Below are 16,951 nucleotides of genomic sequence, written 5' to 3'. Positions count from 1 at the left end.
TGTGGAAACCACAGTCAAATTTAGTCTTGATTTGGATTGTCTTGTATAGTTTCATCATGTTTTTATCGTATGATACAACATGATGAACAAACCAGGATAGTGTACTTAGTATAATTTTTTGTCACATCGTTGACTGCCAGTCCACTTAACACCGCGTTTGCATCAGAGTAGCTTGTAGTTAGCTTTAAAACCAGGCGTAAATCACCATTTTCTCCATAAGAAAATGCCTGTACCAAGTCAGGAATATAACAGTTGTTATCCATTCGTTTGATGTGTTTGAGCTTTTGATTTTGCCATTTGATTAGGGCTTTCCTTTTAAATTTTCCTCGGAGTTCGATATTTATGTGATTTTACTTTTTTTTCATACCCATGAGTTCTTTTTCAAGAATCATGATGCTTTTGAAAATAGGTATAGCAAACATCGCTCGGTTGTCCAAATATTTGACGTCTTGGGTATTTAAAATTTTTATTAAAGTCACATTCCCCATAATAATCCTTTTTCAACTGTTTGATGTAGTGTTCTATAGAGCACCTTTTTACACCTGTCTTCCCAAGGCGGTAATCTCAATCCGAAATTTTCGTACAGGAGATAGTCTTTTCGTTTTTAATACTAACTTCTTTTTCCTCATCCTCGTACTACTACATCAAAATATTTTTTTGTGAGCTCAGTATCATATTGTGTTGTGAAAGGTCGAGCAGACTATACCCGCTAATGCTTTGATAATAGTTCTTGTAAATTTGTATATCTTTTATAAGCTATAATAGGCTGATGATTAAATATGTTCACACATTCAGGGTTTAATGAAATAAGGTTCCAGTGTTTTGTAATTATTTTTTTTAATTTCTGTATAGATGGGTTGAATTTTGTTAACATAACTAGTGGTTGTTCCCGTTTCGTTGGGCGTTGTATAAGCAGGTTTTCCCTTTCTATATTTTGTGTTTGATAAACAATTTCGTTGATTTCAGATATTTTATATCCTCGTTTGAGGAGACGTGTTTTAAAAGCTTCCAACTGTTTTTTAAGTTCAGTTCTGCTACTGGTGTTTCTGATGTATCTCAATACTTCACCCTTGATAAATCCTTTGAAAACACTTTTCGGGTGTGAGCTGTATCTGTGTAGGTATTGAAATGTTTCAGTTGGTTTGATATGGGTTTTAATGTCTTGTATGCCTTCGTTAAAGAATCTTTCTCCTTTGTATATGACAGTGTCTAAGAATATTGTTTCATTACGGGAAAATTCGTAGGTGAACTTCAAGTGCGGGTGTGCAGTATTAGCTATTGTAAATAGTTCGTGTATTTCCTCTATAGGTCCGGAATATATAATCCAGCCGTCATCCCTAAATCTGGAAGTCATTATCATTTTGTTTCTGTGCTGAAAGCGTTGTAAAACGTTTTCAAGAATGACAAACATTGTAAGGTCAGCCAATTCAGCAGATGCCGATCCGCCCATAGGCACGCCCAAGGTTTCACGGTAAAGTTTATTGTTAAAAATAAATTCATTGTTCTCTAGAATAAGCCTTAATAGGCGAAGTATACTGTCCTTTGGTGGAACTTTAATTTCATACTCGCTTGGTTCAATATTGGTCAGTGCCGCGTTAGTGGCTTCTAGTATTTCATAAATGTAAAGCAAGTGTACATATTTTTTGCATCGAATGTTACTAGATAGCAGTCTCGTTGGGGTTTTATATTTTCAATCGAATTAATAAAACTTGACGTATTTTTTATATATGTATATTGTTTTTTAACAAGTGGAACAAGAAAATAATCGATATAGTGCCCAATATTGTGTAGGGGCGTTCCACACAGTGATACAATTGGTCTGCCCGGAATAAAATTTTCTCGTCTAGCTGTTTCATTTCTCTCCATTTCTGATAGTATATTTTGAGATAGTTTATGTATTTTAGGCAACAAATAGAATTTTCCTACTTTAGTTGTATTGATGTTTTCTTTCAAATATTTGAATGTTATATTGTCAATATAATTATCATTATGTAGGTCTCTGATAATACTGAAAGCCGTTTCAGCTACCTCCTTTACTTTGGATTCAACAATTTCTTCGTAATGTATATTATGTACTTGTCTTAAACCTTCACGTAAATAGTTGTCTTTGTCAAGAATACACAGTGTTGAGTTTTTGTCTGCTTTACGTATTATAATGTTATTATTTTTCTTTAGATTCCGAATAGCCGACAATTCCTCGGCAGATATATTTCTGGTGTGTTTGTTTATTTTCATTCTACTAAGTTCTATTTTTGTTGAGAATATGTAATTTTCAATTGCTGGACAAGAATCCAACGGTTTATATCCCGAATTTATGTAAAGAGGGTGTCTCTTGTAAATTCTACCATCATTAAAGAGATATCGACATCTAAGTTTTCTTGAGAATTCGTCAAAGTCCTTCATAACGTTTCTTATGGCATTTTTGTTCGAAGGGTTAATTATGAACTTTACACCTTTTGCAAGTAATAAGGTTTCGTGATCCGTCAAATTATGTCCCGATAAATTTTTCACAAATAATTTGGCATTTTTTACTACCTTGGTATGTAATTTACTCCTTTTATTGTTGTTGTTTTCTACAAGTTTATGTCGTACTTTTTTGTTTTTAATAGTGCGTTTAAAGCGTCTGGTCATGTTGATTGTAAAGTAGTGAACTGATTCTGTGCACGTGCTATGTTAACCTCATTTCTCGTATTACATAGCGATCACCTGCAGATAATGTAAGGGTCAGAATTGGGATAAAAATAGAATGACTTGCAGAAGGTTAATTAGGTGAATAGTTATGAATGGAATATCTGACCTCCTAAGATCTGCACATAGCGTAAATAATTGTAGTTTGTGGTTTTGCATAATATAAAAAATTTATAAATTTTACATTTTTCTGCACATCCCTGAATAATAGATTTTAATATAATTGATATCGTTGATTTTGTTACATTGTATAGTGTATAGATATTTGATTGTTGTAATCGTTACTGAAATGTTGTGTGTTTATCTGTCTCAACTGGTATACTCTGCATTATAGTTAATGGGTGCAGGGTTAAGAGATATTATATTGTTTCGTTTTAGGAGTAATAAATAAGGTTTAATTATAATATGTACAGTGGTAGTTGATATGGCCAATATTAATATAATTTTCTTCATAAATTGACTAGCCAGTCGTAGTAAATTCAAAATAGAAATAAATACCAACATCTATCATATACAAGTTTAATGTTTTAATCTGGAGGTAGACTTACATTTGTATAGTGATATAATAGTCCAAAAACTAAGTAGGAACAAATAGCGTAATATATTCAAATGCACAGTTTATCTTCTTCTATTTAGTTTGCCGGTAGATTCGTGCCTGTTGTAGTAAGGGCGGTTTCGATCCACATTAAACTTGGTGGTGTTTCCCGATGTTGAGTTCATTCTGTTCACACTTGTTCTGTATTCTTCCGTCCACTTGTTTTTAAGTTTAAGTAGTTCATCATTGAACTCGGTGATAGCCTTGTTACCACTTTCAGAACCCGAGTTTAGTTCTTTGTATAGATCCAGTTTAAGTTTATCGGCATCGAAGGTACATTTGGTAGTAAACTCCTTGCAGGATGCGGTTAATTTTTCCATAATACACTGGTCAGATTCTTGACGTATATCCTTTAATTTTCCCACGAAGAAGTCTTTCGCTTCATTTGATCCATAAAATGGTCTAAAGTCAATGTTTGTATTCAAAAATATGGGTGTTCTAGTTGATTCTTTTCTCATTGTATACTCTAGTGTGAGAATGTGATGTCTTTTCTCAAGGATGGTGTTTATCGCTTTGATGGTTGCTCCTACTGTAGGTGTTGCATTTTGAATTGGAGATGTCAAGTCGATGTCGAAAAAGTTTACTGGGTTGTCATTCTTATTGGTATCCATACTGAGGGATTCTGGCAAAGGCATGTCCCTCTGGGTTAGATGTTCTAATGTAAAGTTCATGTCAGTTTGGTCCATGTTTAATTTTTCCAAATTTTCTACTGCTACTGCTGTTTCTTTGTCTGCTTGAGGTTTTTCACACAAATAAATGTTGCCGTCGTATTCGGTCGTTGTTAAGTTATATTCCTTTTCAAGTTTTAGCAACGGGCTATTGTACGTAGTTGTATTAGTTTTGTTGAGAGAGAGTTTGTTATTGTAGCGCCACATAATTCCAAGTAGTAATGTGAGCGAACTTCGAAAATTTAAGGTTAAAAGGTTGTATAAGAGACACGTCATTCAATGATTAGGATATCACAGAAGTACCAGTTCTGTAGTTTGACAGTTTAAATGCAGTTTTATAGCGTTGTAATTTCCTTTGTAAAAATTTACGGTAGAGATTGCTAACTGTGGTTTGTCATCTGTCATCTACTAAGATAAGTTTGAAGCAACTTGGGTGGTGTCCTGAGAAAGTTATGTATGAACGATGTAAATAAGTGATTTGGTAAAATGTCGGTTACAATCCAAAGACAACCAGTTTTGGAGTCAAATAATTAGGATATATGGTTATAGTTATATCTTGTTTTAAATGTACGTTGTTATTTTCATTTCTAAGTACATTGTTGAGTTAGTTTGGCGGGACTAACATTCAAGCCCATGAGGATCACTGCAAGCAGTGATTCGCGAGTAGGATGAGTCGCGGGCTAGGCCCAATAATAATGTATTTAAATAGCGCATCCGAGCTCACCCATGAGCATGAATGTTAGGCCCGGTGTTTCTGCCGTGTTTGGGGAAAAATCCCTGAGTCCGTCTTCATCAGTGGTCGACTCAATAAGTTGTATATTGGCGTGTTATTTATGTTTTTTTGTTTTATTTCGTATATTATATTGGACCAAATATAATAGTATTTAAATAGCGCATCCGAGCTCACCCATAAACATTTCAATACCTACACAGATACAGCTCACACCCGAAAAGTGTTTTCAAAGGATTTATCAAGGGTGAAGTATTGAGATACATCAGAAACACCAGTAGCAGAACTGAACTTAAAAAACAGTTGGAAGCTTTTAAAATACGTCTCCTCAAACGAGGATATAAAATATCTGAAATCAACGAAATTTTTTATCAAACACAAAATATAGAAAGGGAAAACCTGCTTATACAACGCCCAACGAAACGGGAACAACCACTAGTTATGTTAACAGAATTCAACCCATCTATACAGAAACTAAAAAATATAATTACAAAACACTGGAACCTTATTTCATTAAACCCTGAATGTGTGAACATATTTAATCATCAGCCTATTATAGCTTATAAAAGACATACAAATTTACAAGAACTATTATCAAAGCATTAGCGGGTATAGTCTGCTCGACCTTTCACAACACAATATGATACTGAGCTCACAAAAAAATAAATCATAATCCACTAATATGTTATCCAGAGACAACCGGTGTATGGTCCAATATAATATACGAAACAAAACAAAAAACATAAATAACACGCCAATATACAACTTATTGAGTCGACCACTGATGAAGCCGGACTCAGGGACGCAGAAACACCGGGCCTAACATTCATGCTCATGGGTGAGCTCGGATGCGCTATTTAAATACATGAAAATAAGCGAAAAAAAGTTTGATTACTTAGCAATTTATAAAGTTACACAAAATTTGAATTTGTTCTGGCCGATGAGAAATCTATTCCATTTCTAACCTGTCGCCATCTTTCGATCAGTCCGCCTTTCTTTGACACTAAGAGAGTTTCCGCTAGAAACAGCTGTATATTGAGGTTTTGCAGCTGACAAACGTACCGTACCACTATCTGCAACTACAAACTTTAGGGATCATTCAATGTTTGTATGTTTAGATAAAACATCGATTGTTGTCGATATGAGACGCAAAAGAATTAACAATAAATGTGAAAAAAGGGAAATGTGTTTTACATATCTTTTCAACAGCGAAAATAGTTTTGATATCATTTCTTTAGTATTCTCTCACAAATTGTTTATCTACATGTTATATAAATCATATAATAATGTTAAATGAATGTTTTTGTCTAAAATGAATGTATACATGCTTGTCTTTTTTAATATTATCTTGTTTGTAATTGATATGTCCCTTTAATTAAGAAATAAAATGATTTGATTTGTTTTGATTTGATTTTAATTGATTTTAAAACTAATGAAATATTTGACATTGACTAATGTCAGACTTTCGATTTTGATTTAATGTATGAAACCTCCATTGTCCCACTAAACTGAAAATTTCTTTGCATACCGGTCCATAGTTTAAATTTTAGCATTAAACCTAATAAATATATATACTTTTTTTAGCAAAACCAAGAAATGGAGCAACTACTATAAATGAGAAGGAGTGGTGCTACATGTACAAATGTATGTACTTTTGTACTAAAAATAGCACTGTGCTTTCCTATACATGTATGTAAAGTATCAAAATTATAGGACAATTGCTTTAAACCATATGAAATCTAGTTCATTTTGAATCAAATGTATCCTTATTACAAAATATAGAATTGTGTTTTGTGCAACAGTCTCTTATGAATATACAATATTGTGACCTTGTTTCAGTCCTGACCGCCAGAAGGTCATGAGGTCCACATTTGTCACGTTTAAGCCAGTCCGTTTATCCGACAGGGAAAAAGTGTCATTCTGGTTTGTTCCATCACATTGGTAAATGTAGTTTGTCAAATCATGGACTCTGGTTTCCTGTTTTACCTTGCGTTATTGTCAGTCCTTGGTCTGACAGAAAAAAAATTGAAGTTTCACGAACTCTGCAAGAGTGATTGAATCCGTCCTGTCACACTTATTGTGTTAAATCTTTTAATTGTGGATACACTTAAGTTTATGTAACAATAAATTATCATATTATACAAATCTAGTTTCCTATGAATAATCTTGAAAGAAAACATCAAGATTGAAGAAAATTTAAGAGTAAAGTGCAGAATTGAAATAAAGGTATGAAATAAATTTCTCTTGACATGGATATCAACATTTTATATAATGATTGATTGGTTGATGATTTTTGGTGTTTTACGCCGCTTTCTGAACTATTGGCTTTCATGGTAGCCCGTTTTTAATGGTGGAGGAAGCTACATCTTGGTCCGTTTGCCCAAAATCATGATCGCACCCATTCATGTTCGCCCCTTTTCACATTCGCACACCACACGTTCGCACCCTGAGTCCATTCGCACCCCTTTTAAAGGTTATGTGTTGAATATAAACATAGCGTATTGCTATAAAATAAGGATAATAAGTTTTTTTTATTGTTTTGAAATAAAGTGACATAAACATAAAAAGGTTTCCTTAAGTGTTGGGTGAATAATTTTTGACGAAAGCTTATCCCATTATTCAAATCATTCACTATTCCAAATCAAAAAGAGCATTTAAATATTTAGGACAAAGACAAGACAGGACTAATCTCGGTTATTATACTAAGGCTAGTTGTAACAACAGTCATGATTTTCATACACATAACAATAATACCAAATTAGCAAACCAATTAACAGAAACCAAACAATTAACATTATTTATAATTGATCCTCTAATCTCAATATATTTGATTAAAAAAATCTCGGATTTTTATTCAATGAAAATATTAATATTTTGATATATACATCTTAAAAATCTTAAAAACATGTAATAATTCAAACTTTACTTGAATAAAAAGTGGTGCGAACGAACTCAGGGGGATGACATGTTGGGTGGGAACATGTAGGGTGCAAACGGACCCGATACTGAGGAAGCCTGAGTGCCTGGAGAAAACCACTAACCTTAGGCAGGAAAACTTGCAGTCCTAATCAATTAAGATTGTAATGCAGGAGTTCGAGGCTCCATTGAAACACTCTAACATGAAGACATTCATTTGAATAGGTATATGTGATATGTAAGTGACTGCAGTGGGGAAATCCCTTTGAGACACAGAATTTATGTGTCTCAAAGTGATTATCCCAAAAAGGGATAACAGTAAGAATGGTTTCTCAGTAAGGGGATCTTTGTAAATTAGTCCTTCATTGTCTTTCCAAGCAATATTATTATAAATCCATCATGGCCGGTTTTACAAATACATACGTTCTGTAGCCGTTTCTGTAGTTGCTCTTTCTACAAGACTTAATATATAGGGACTAGCAAAAACAGTGATGCTGCCAGAATCCGCAGCAGATAAACAAACTCTACTGAATTTCGTAACTCACCTATCTTCCGTCTGTCAGGAACCAGGAGATATGAAAATAAGCGAAAAAAAGTTTGATTACTTAGCAATTTATAAAGTTACACAAAATTTGAATTTGTTCTGGCCGATGAGAAATCTATTTCATTTCTAACCTGTCGCCATCTTTCGATCTGTCCGCCTTTCTTTGACACTAAGAAAGTTTCCGCTAGAAACAGCTGTATATTGAGGTTTTGCAGCTGACAAACGTACCGTACCACTATCTGCAACTACAAATTTTAGGGATCATTCAATGTTTGTATGTTTAGATAAAACATCGATTGTTGTCGATATGAGACGCAAAAGAATTTACAATAAATGAATAACTAAAGAAGGGATAATGAAAGTGCAAAAGAGAATATATATACGAGCTATAGATACAGAAAAATCTGTATTTTCGAAGTGGGAATTATTTACCCTTTTAAGTCTTGTTGAAATGCCAATTTGGTCATGATACTTAATCTGTGGAAAAATCCTTCTGTGCATTATATCAGAGACCAAGAAATAATTCTGCTGCTGTTTGTTGTTAAAAAAAATGCGTTAGACATGTTAGGAAGGTTAATCTTAGACTTGTTCAATATTCGAATGAATACGGTTTGCAAAATGCGCCTTTAAGTCACAAATCCAAGTATGTTTGACGTGAGTACATTGTAAGGGAGTTGTTATATTGAATATTACTAAAAATTCAAATTTGAAAGAATGATTACACTTCACGAGCGATTTAATCAAATCACAAGGGTACATAAAAACTCACGTGCAAGATAAATTTATATGTGTGCACGTGTTTTGCAAAAATGTAGGAATTAACATATAATAGCAATACGCGTGATTGTACTTAATTGGTGATGTCAACAACTTCCTAACCACTAATAAAGGATTTTTGTTTCTGTTTTTAGGGGATTAATATTTTAGTCACCAACAAGTATTTTAGTTTTCAGCCAATTTTTACTACTTTCATATGAGAATTTTGGAAAGGGCGCTGCTTGTTAAAAATACGTTATCAATATTTCAAAGTGCGTTTGAAAATTGACTGTAAATCTATTCTAAAAGTTTTCCTTTTTTTTTCGTACATAAATTCATTATTCAAAAGACAGAATATATAACATAATGCAGATATCTTGAAAAATTTTACGACAAGGCAAAAACGGTTGTACAGATGATGTGCCTTTGAAATGTATATGATTTGGCCGTGTATTTGATGGGATCAATTAAAATTGAATTTAAATGGTTAATGTTATTCCACTTAAAAGCAAACATCTTTAAAATGGAAGTCTTATTACATGTGTGACATATCACATGCCGGAAAATATTTCGATAAAGGTCAGACATATACTTTTTTCTAATTCTAAGCTGATTTATTCTTTTCCTGAACTGTTGATAATATCTTATTATTTAATCAACGTGTGGTTCGTTGGAATTCAATAATGACGTCACATTTTCTTGCTAAATGAATCATACTATCTACGCAATTTTTTTTTGGGGGGGAGGGGGGGGGAGATGGCGGTTGCATTTTCTATATTGTGGCCAATTTTAAAGAATGAAATCGTTTTATCATATGAATATTTGAAAATTATATCAGACCCGCTTTTGGTCGGAACATTTCCTTTTACCTACTAGCAAAATGTATTACAAAACATAAAATACTTCATATTATAGTGCATAGATGCAGATAATGTTCAATTGTTGAAACTTTATGTTTAAAATCAAACGAAGTATTATGTACGATTGGTTAACTCCGTGGTGAGTCCTTCGTCTCTTATCAAGAAAAAGTTTAGTACATATTCATATTCTGCTATGAAGCGAATAGATTGGGTTAAATGCACATGACTTAAAAGTAAATGCGATTATTTGATTTTTCAAATCCGGACAATCGAAAGTTTTATTTCCAGATCAAAATGTATTTACTCGGAAGAGAATATCATCCAACATATTCCCTTTTTCTATAGTCACAGTTAAAGTCTCCGGTTCTTCGTCCTTGTTGGTCGATATTTTAAAACCTTCAAAATTTAATTGTTAGTTTTTTGGTTATCTTCCTGAAATGCACGACCTATTTCACACTGGGAGTCAACTAGAAAACGTTTGTCAATGAGGACAGTTGTTGAATTTTACACAATGTAGTATTAACTGTTCAAATTATTTTTGTTCAGTTGTGTAGGTCAGAAGAGTGGCGTTCTATGCACGATTGTCACAATATGTTACGCTTTACTAGTATTTAAAGCAGATTGTAGTGTTGATGAAATATAACCAATATTGGAAATGCCTTCATAAGCAACACGCTGGCAAGTTCACAACGCCTTACGATACGTATATTTCTTCGCATCAACCTTCATTCTGTACAAATTCCTTACACATGGATATGATAAAAGAACGATGTCCGATATATTTAAATCATGTTACTTCATGTTGTGGTTCCGAAGTGGGATCGATGAATGCAGCTGTTTCCACGAAAAAGGGAGATGCCGTTCTGGTCTGCCATATTGGAAAATACATGTTCAGGAAAACCACTATGGTGACTGGATTTATTTTCCCTATTACCATATTTATTGACTAGGAATTATTAAATTTCGTTCCAATTTTCCATGTGGTCTTATAATTATAAATTAACCGTTTACAAAACTTTCAATTTTTCGAAATAATAAGGATTGTCTACACCAAGGAATAGATTACTTTAGCTGTATTTGGCAAAACTTTTAGGTATTTGGGGTCTTCATTACTCTTTAATACTCATTCTCTGTAACCACTTAAACTTTTTCGGCACACATAGTCACCAATCTTCCTGAAAATTGGCTGATATGTAGATCCTATTAGACTAGTCAGAAAAATAATGCCAACCGATATATATATTCGTTGGTTACCATGGTAACAGCAGAGAAAGTTGGGATTTTTGAGAAAAATACAATATTTGGTGTAGTGTTGTGAAATTATGCGGCTACATCTATTAACAAGCAACACAAAAACAAATGATTTCAGTCTTGTTTTAGTCAAAAATCAGAAAAAGTTATGGGGAATCTACTTAGAAACATGCGAAATTAATTTCTAAAAAATGATCATTGTGCAATATTCCTCACAATACGAATTATCTCCCTTTGGTGGGTTACACTAATGACTTGACCAAAACGAAAACGATAATCACTTTTTTATTTCTCAAAGGATTTATGTCAAATTTGAATTGTTATAAATTTAGACCATTCAATACATAAATATAAGAAAAAATATAGAAAACTTTTTTAAATCTTCATTAAACGTGACCTGACCAACGCTGACAATGACAGGACCAAATGAAAATGCTAATAACTTTTTTATTTCTTCAAGGATTATGTTAAATTTGAAATATAATGAAATTTGATCATTTTATATATAAATTAATAAAAAAATATAGAAAAAAGTATTAAAAATTCAGAAAAAATTCAGAAAACGTGACCTTTCTAACGTTGACAATGACCTGACCAACAAAAGAAATGACCTGACGATGAAAATTTCTGTGTTATTTTATATTATTAAAAAAAAAACAGGAAATATATATGTTTTTGGGTAAAAAACTTGACCTGACCAACGTCGATTGTGTCCTGGTCGTTGTACTACCTAATACTTATTTATATCTTATAGGATTTGCTTAAAATTTCTAAAAAAAATAACATTAAGATTGAATGGTAAAAAACTGGGAAAAACAGTGTAGGGTACTGTGACACGCACCGGATTATTTAAACTTTTTATGGTATTGAGTAGTATATTGTATTTAACTGTGCTGTAAATTATGTTGTATATTACCGGTTATAATTTGACACGTTTGATCACAAATATAAAGTAACACACAAAAGGTGTGATTGAAGTAGGCTTTAAATACATGTAAGTTGATAAATCCAATATAGTTTGTTTTTTAATATTTTCTTACAGTAAATAATTATGTCCACGTACTACTTCAATGCCCGAGCCTTGTGCAGGATATCTTGGTAGTTTTAAATATTTTCATAAAAAACAAATACACATTTCGCAGACTACTTAAAGTATGCCCGAGCCCCTGCATGCACGATATCTCGGTAGTTTAAAATATTTTCATATAATATAAGTAAACATATTCGCGGACTTAACCTGAGGGTTGCCAGAGCCTTGTCTTAGTTTTAAATGTTCCCGAAAGTCAATACATTTATTGTTTGCTAATATGTTTGTAAAGCATTTTATATTTTCTTATTTGATAAAATTAATGGTTCAATCTAAGTGTTTCTATAAATTTGATGCAAAGCCTATTACATATAGATAGGTATAAAGTCATTTTTGCTGGTCATGATAACGGCAGAATGTAGGACAGAAAGTCACAGACAAAAAGTCGCGGACAAAAAGTCACATGTATAATATGTTATAAACATTGACTCCTGTTTCAAAGTAAAATCTATTTTTTTTTTAAAAGAAAGACAATATACTAATTTTGAGAAACATCTTTCTGTAATGGGCTTTCAGTGAAAATCAAAGTATATGTACATGTATATAATTCTTTTAAAGTTACCCTGTGTAAAGAGTTATCATATTGTCAACATTTTTTAATTTGCTGCTAAAAATCCATTAAGATAATTGTTATTTTCTCAAATTTCAATAATCAAATGCCTATTACTAATGTTAATATAGTGCTACCATAGGCGGATCACGGGGCCCTGAGGGCCCGCCCCCTCCTTTCATTGGAAACATTTGGTTGATTAAATATGGAATCACTGAAGCATGAATGTAGCGGGCCATCTCTTAAGGCAGTCAGTGGGACCCCTTGTATGAAAATTGTCTAGATGGTATATTTTCCCCCTGCTGCTCGTTGTAAGACCCGCAGTCACCCGCTGACAGATTTTCCGCGGGTCCTCGTAGAGAAATGGAACTTTTTGAAAAATTTCGAAAATTCCTCCCCGGCCAGAACGTCAAACAAGAAATGTGTCGAATGGATTACAGGGACCATCGGGTCGACGGCTGACCGCACCTGCCCTTGTTTGTTATGCCCTTTGTTTACTAAAGAACCCTTGTGTTAATTCTTTTAGGGGCTCCCTAGTTGACCTTTCTGTCCTTGTCCAATTGATCCCGATTTCCAGTGATATTTCAAATTGTCCGCCTTCATCCCAGCGTACCCCTATTGCAGGACCTTATTGAAATTTTCCATTTTTTATAACTTCACCTCAAAAAAGATCTTCATGTAGATACTCATCATCCAATAATACAATATTATTCAAAACGTATAGCTATACATGCTTTGCCATTTCAACATTGAGTTTAAGAATGAATAAAAAAAATAAACAGCTCATAATAAAGGTATTTTTTTCCTTTATAGAAAAGTTAGATGGTCAATTATCATTTATTTAGAGGATCAACGTCTGACTCTTTTGGTTCTATTTTTTATTGTGTTGAATTGTATCAAATTATTGACTTTAATTAATTTTTGGTCAGTAGACTAGCACAGGACCTACAATGTTGCTATTAAATTTATTAATTTTGTTCTCTTCTGAAATATGCATGAGATGTTTGACACTGGACATAAAGCAAACCACAACTAATAGCTATAATTCCAACCTGTCAACACCAAGTGGCACTTTGATCTTTAATCTTCACTACAGAATTTGAATAACAGTTGATGGAATGACTTGTAAAAACCATCATTCTTTGACACTGCATTAAATTAAAAACTTACAGAAGAGAGTTTTTGTATGAGAGATTTAGTCTATTTTAAAGCGTTTTCCAAGTTTATGTTTATAATTTGTTGTTTCTATGGCAACACTATCACTAATAATGCCTGGAATATTATTAGTATTTCCTAAATACAAGAAAACCTGCATAATGTAAGCAAAATTGTATACATTCATTGCTATATGTATCGAAGTTAATTAAACGAATTTGTAAAAATTAGCACTTATCAGTATTTTTGCAAATGGACTGTTTGTTTCCATGGCAACACATTCAATGGCAAATATTGCACAAATAAATATATAATGTTTTAAATGATTTTATTTGTTTTTTTCTAGTTTTTCTTGTATATTTTTCATGAACTTATGAAAACAGACTGAAATTTCTTCATAATCAGCACTTTTATCCAGATTAGAGAAATTGTATTTGTTTCCTTAATGTGGTAACACCATTATCGATATACTATACTAGCAAAATTATTTATACTTGTTTTAGTTTTCCTACTTTTATGCACATTTAAGAAACTAACTTAAACTTTTTCAAAATTGTTTTAAACTTGTGTATCATCATGAAATTGTTTCCATTGCAACACAAATAAAACTATAATACCGTTATATATGAATATGTTTAAAATTTTGATAATTACAATAATTTCTACAAATTGTATATTTATTTATCTTTTTCTGACTGCAGAATTAGGTTTTAAAACATTTTTTCAAAATTTTTCAAATTTTTTTTTCAGAAAAAATGAAAGCTAAGCATTTTGTATCCATGGTAACAAAAAAATGAGACATAGTTCCCCATTACTTCTTCGCATCATTGATAAGATCAGACTATGGTATTTATGAATTCATGGTTGACTTTAACTCAGGTGTCCGCATAAAATTATGTTGAGCATTCAAAAATGACCTCAAAAGGGTATTTTTTACCTAATGCAAACCATATTAAAAGGGGGGTATATGTGATTATGATTCAAAATGAATATGAAAATATCAGTTATTAAATTACATTAATAAAATACATATATTTAATAAAATCATAAAAATTATATTTTCTCTTAATCATTTATTATGAAAAATTATGTTGAAAATAGCCTTTTTCAGCTTAAAATCATAGATATCCAGAAGAGATAAAACTGGTAATCGGTTGCTATGGCAACCGATATGCTTAGCAACCAAAATTTTGTCATTTTTTGTTTGTTTCATCAAGAATAGTAAGTGTTTGAAGTTTGAAGAAAATCCATGACCATGCGTGCCACACTCCCTATGTAAGAGTTTAAATAGTTACAGAGAACCAGTATTAACTTCGTACTTTTTTTCAGTTTTTTTTTTCGAGCGTCACTGATGAGTCTTTTTTCAGACGAAACGCGCTTCTGGAGTACAAAATTTCAATCCTGGTATCTATGAGGAGTTTATCTAAATATCAAGTTGATCATAATATTTGAAATATTTATTCATTTTTAAGTTGGTAATTTTGAATCAAACGCATGCCCCACATTTCCTTTTAGTCACTTGAGTCCAATTCTACTTTTTCAGTTTAATACTTGTGTTTCATTACTCTCTTACAAACATAAACATAAACATTTCCAAAGATAATGTCGTGTACCAGTTCATGTTTAACATTTTTTTCACAAACTAAATGCAAGAACATCCTGAACATTTCTCCGCTTATAACGGTTATTCCATGTTCATCAGACCTACGATATATGCACAGGAATATGGTCACCTGGACTTTTCATTTTCGCAGTTAACTTTTGCCAAAGATGTGAGTTCATTCTGCTGGTTGGGATGTATACATATGTATTCAAATACGAACATAATGGAGACGCTTACATTCCATATGCCTCGTTTAGGGAGATTGACACGTTCTCTGCCAGATATAAGTATAGACTCTTAACGACCTGTTAGAAAGGTCCGTCAGGCAAATTGTATTCTTCTTTTTAATTTCTCTTTTTTTTGAGTGACCGTTTAAAGCCTCATCCCCGATTTTTCATCTATGTTTGCCTCCGTAGGTTCAGCAAATAACAACTAAACAATGATATTTTCTGTCTGTCAACATTTGAACTTAGAAATCTTTTAGCCAAAACAAATATTCAAATGTTAATTATTTTGACTTCATACACGACAAGGCGTTTAAAGACGCAATTTCTTGTTCATTATCAGACAAAAGATGACTGATTTGCAATAAAAAGTTTCGTCATTCGTTCTCAATGTAAGAAAACATATCTTATATTGTCCATGATTGATTAGGCCCAATGAATCTCGATGGAACAATTGCTGATAACGGAAAAAAAAACCAATTTGAGTGTATTCATTCATGTGGTCAGACGGTATTTCGTGGTTTATCAAAATATTTCATATGAATATTTATAAATCTATAACCCTTAATGAAATGCGAGAAATATCGAAATCTAGTGGAACAAAATGTGTATGGTCAGAAATTTTGCCCAGTTCACTTCCAAATTAGAGGCCACGGTAGTGTACCGATGTTCACATCTCATACATCCACTAAGAAGATACAAACCAATTAAAAAAAAATACTTTGGGAATTGCAAGAGCGAGTTGGTGCAACGATAGGGTAAGAATCTACTACTATGCATGCATCATCCTCCATGAAAATCCACAGTGAGTCAAAATTTCACATGTCGGGAATAAGAAGCAATTGTTTAAGTTACAGGCCAGACAAATATTCTGGTATCTAAATAGATAAGCATGTGAAAAACATGTTGCTAGTGACTTGAGACATACACATATCGTAACGTTCAATCAATTCTTCATTGAGAGTGTAAAACGTTAAAGAGTCGATTTCAGTCGTTCCTTCTCCCAACTCTGTTGGAGTATTGTTTGTGTCAGAAGGACATCTCAGTTAATGACGTTTGTATAATGTGAATGAATATTTCACTCTATAAATTTGATGAAAAGGAAGTGCTTTACCGAATTTTCCTACGAAACACTCAACAAATTTTGAAAACCAGGGGTTAATAAATAGCTGAACGTCATGAGCTATATGACAAAAAGAGACCACAGCCAATATTTGGTCAACTTTGCATGAGGGAGCTGGAACCTAAGTTTTTAGAATATTTATAAATTCATCAACGGAGAAGTCAATAAGGTCTGCTGTAAATAATGTCCAAGTCGAAGCAC

General features: G+C 32.6%; 1 protein-coding gene across 11 annotated transcripts in view; it reads right to left on the bottom strand.

The window, feature by feature from the left end:
* Positions 1 to 16,951, bottom strand: part of LOC127711645 (uncharacterized) — a 151,074-nt gene that overhangs the window by 63,902 nt on the left and 70,221 nt on the right. The window lies entirely within an intron of this gene.

The sequence above is a fragment of the Mytilus californianus genome, unplaced genomic scaffold, assembly GCF_021869535.1.
Source record: "Mytilus californianus isolate M0D057914Y unplaced genomic scaffold, xbMytCali1.0.p SCAF_8, whole genome shotgun sequence".
NCBI lineage: Eukaryota > Metazoa > Mollusca > Bivalvia > Mytilida > Mytilidae > Mytilus > Mytilus californianus.
This window is presented reverse-complemented; position numbering and strand designations above follow the sequence as displayed.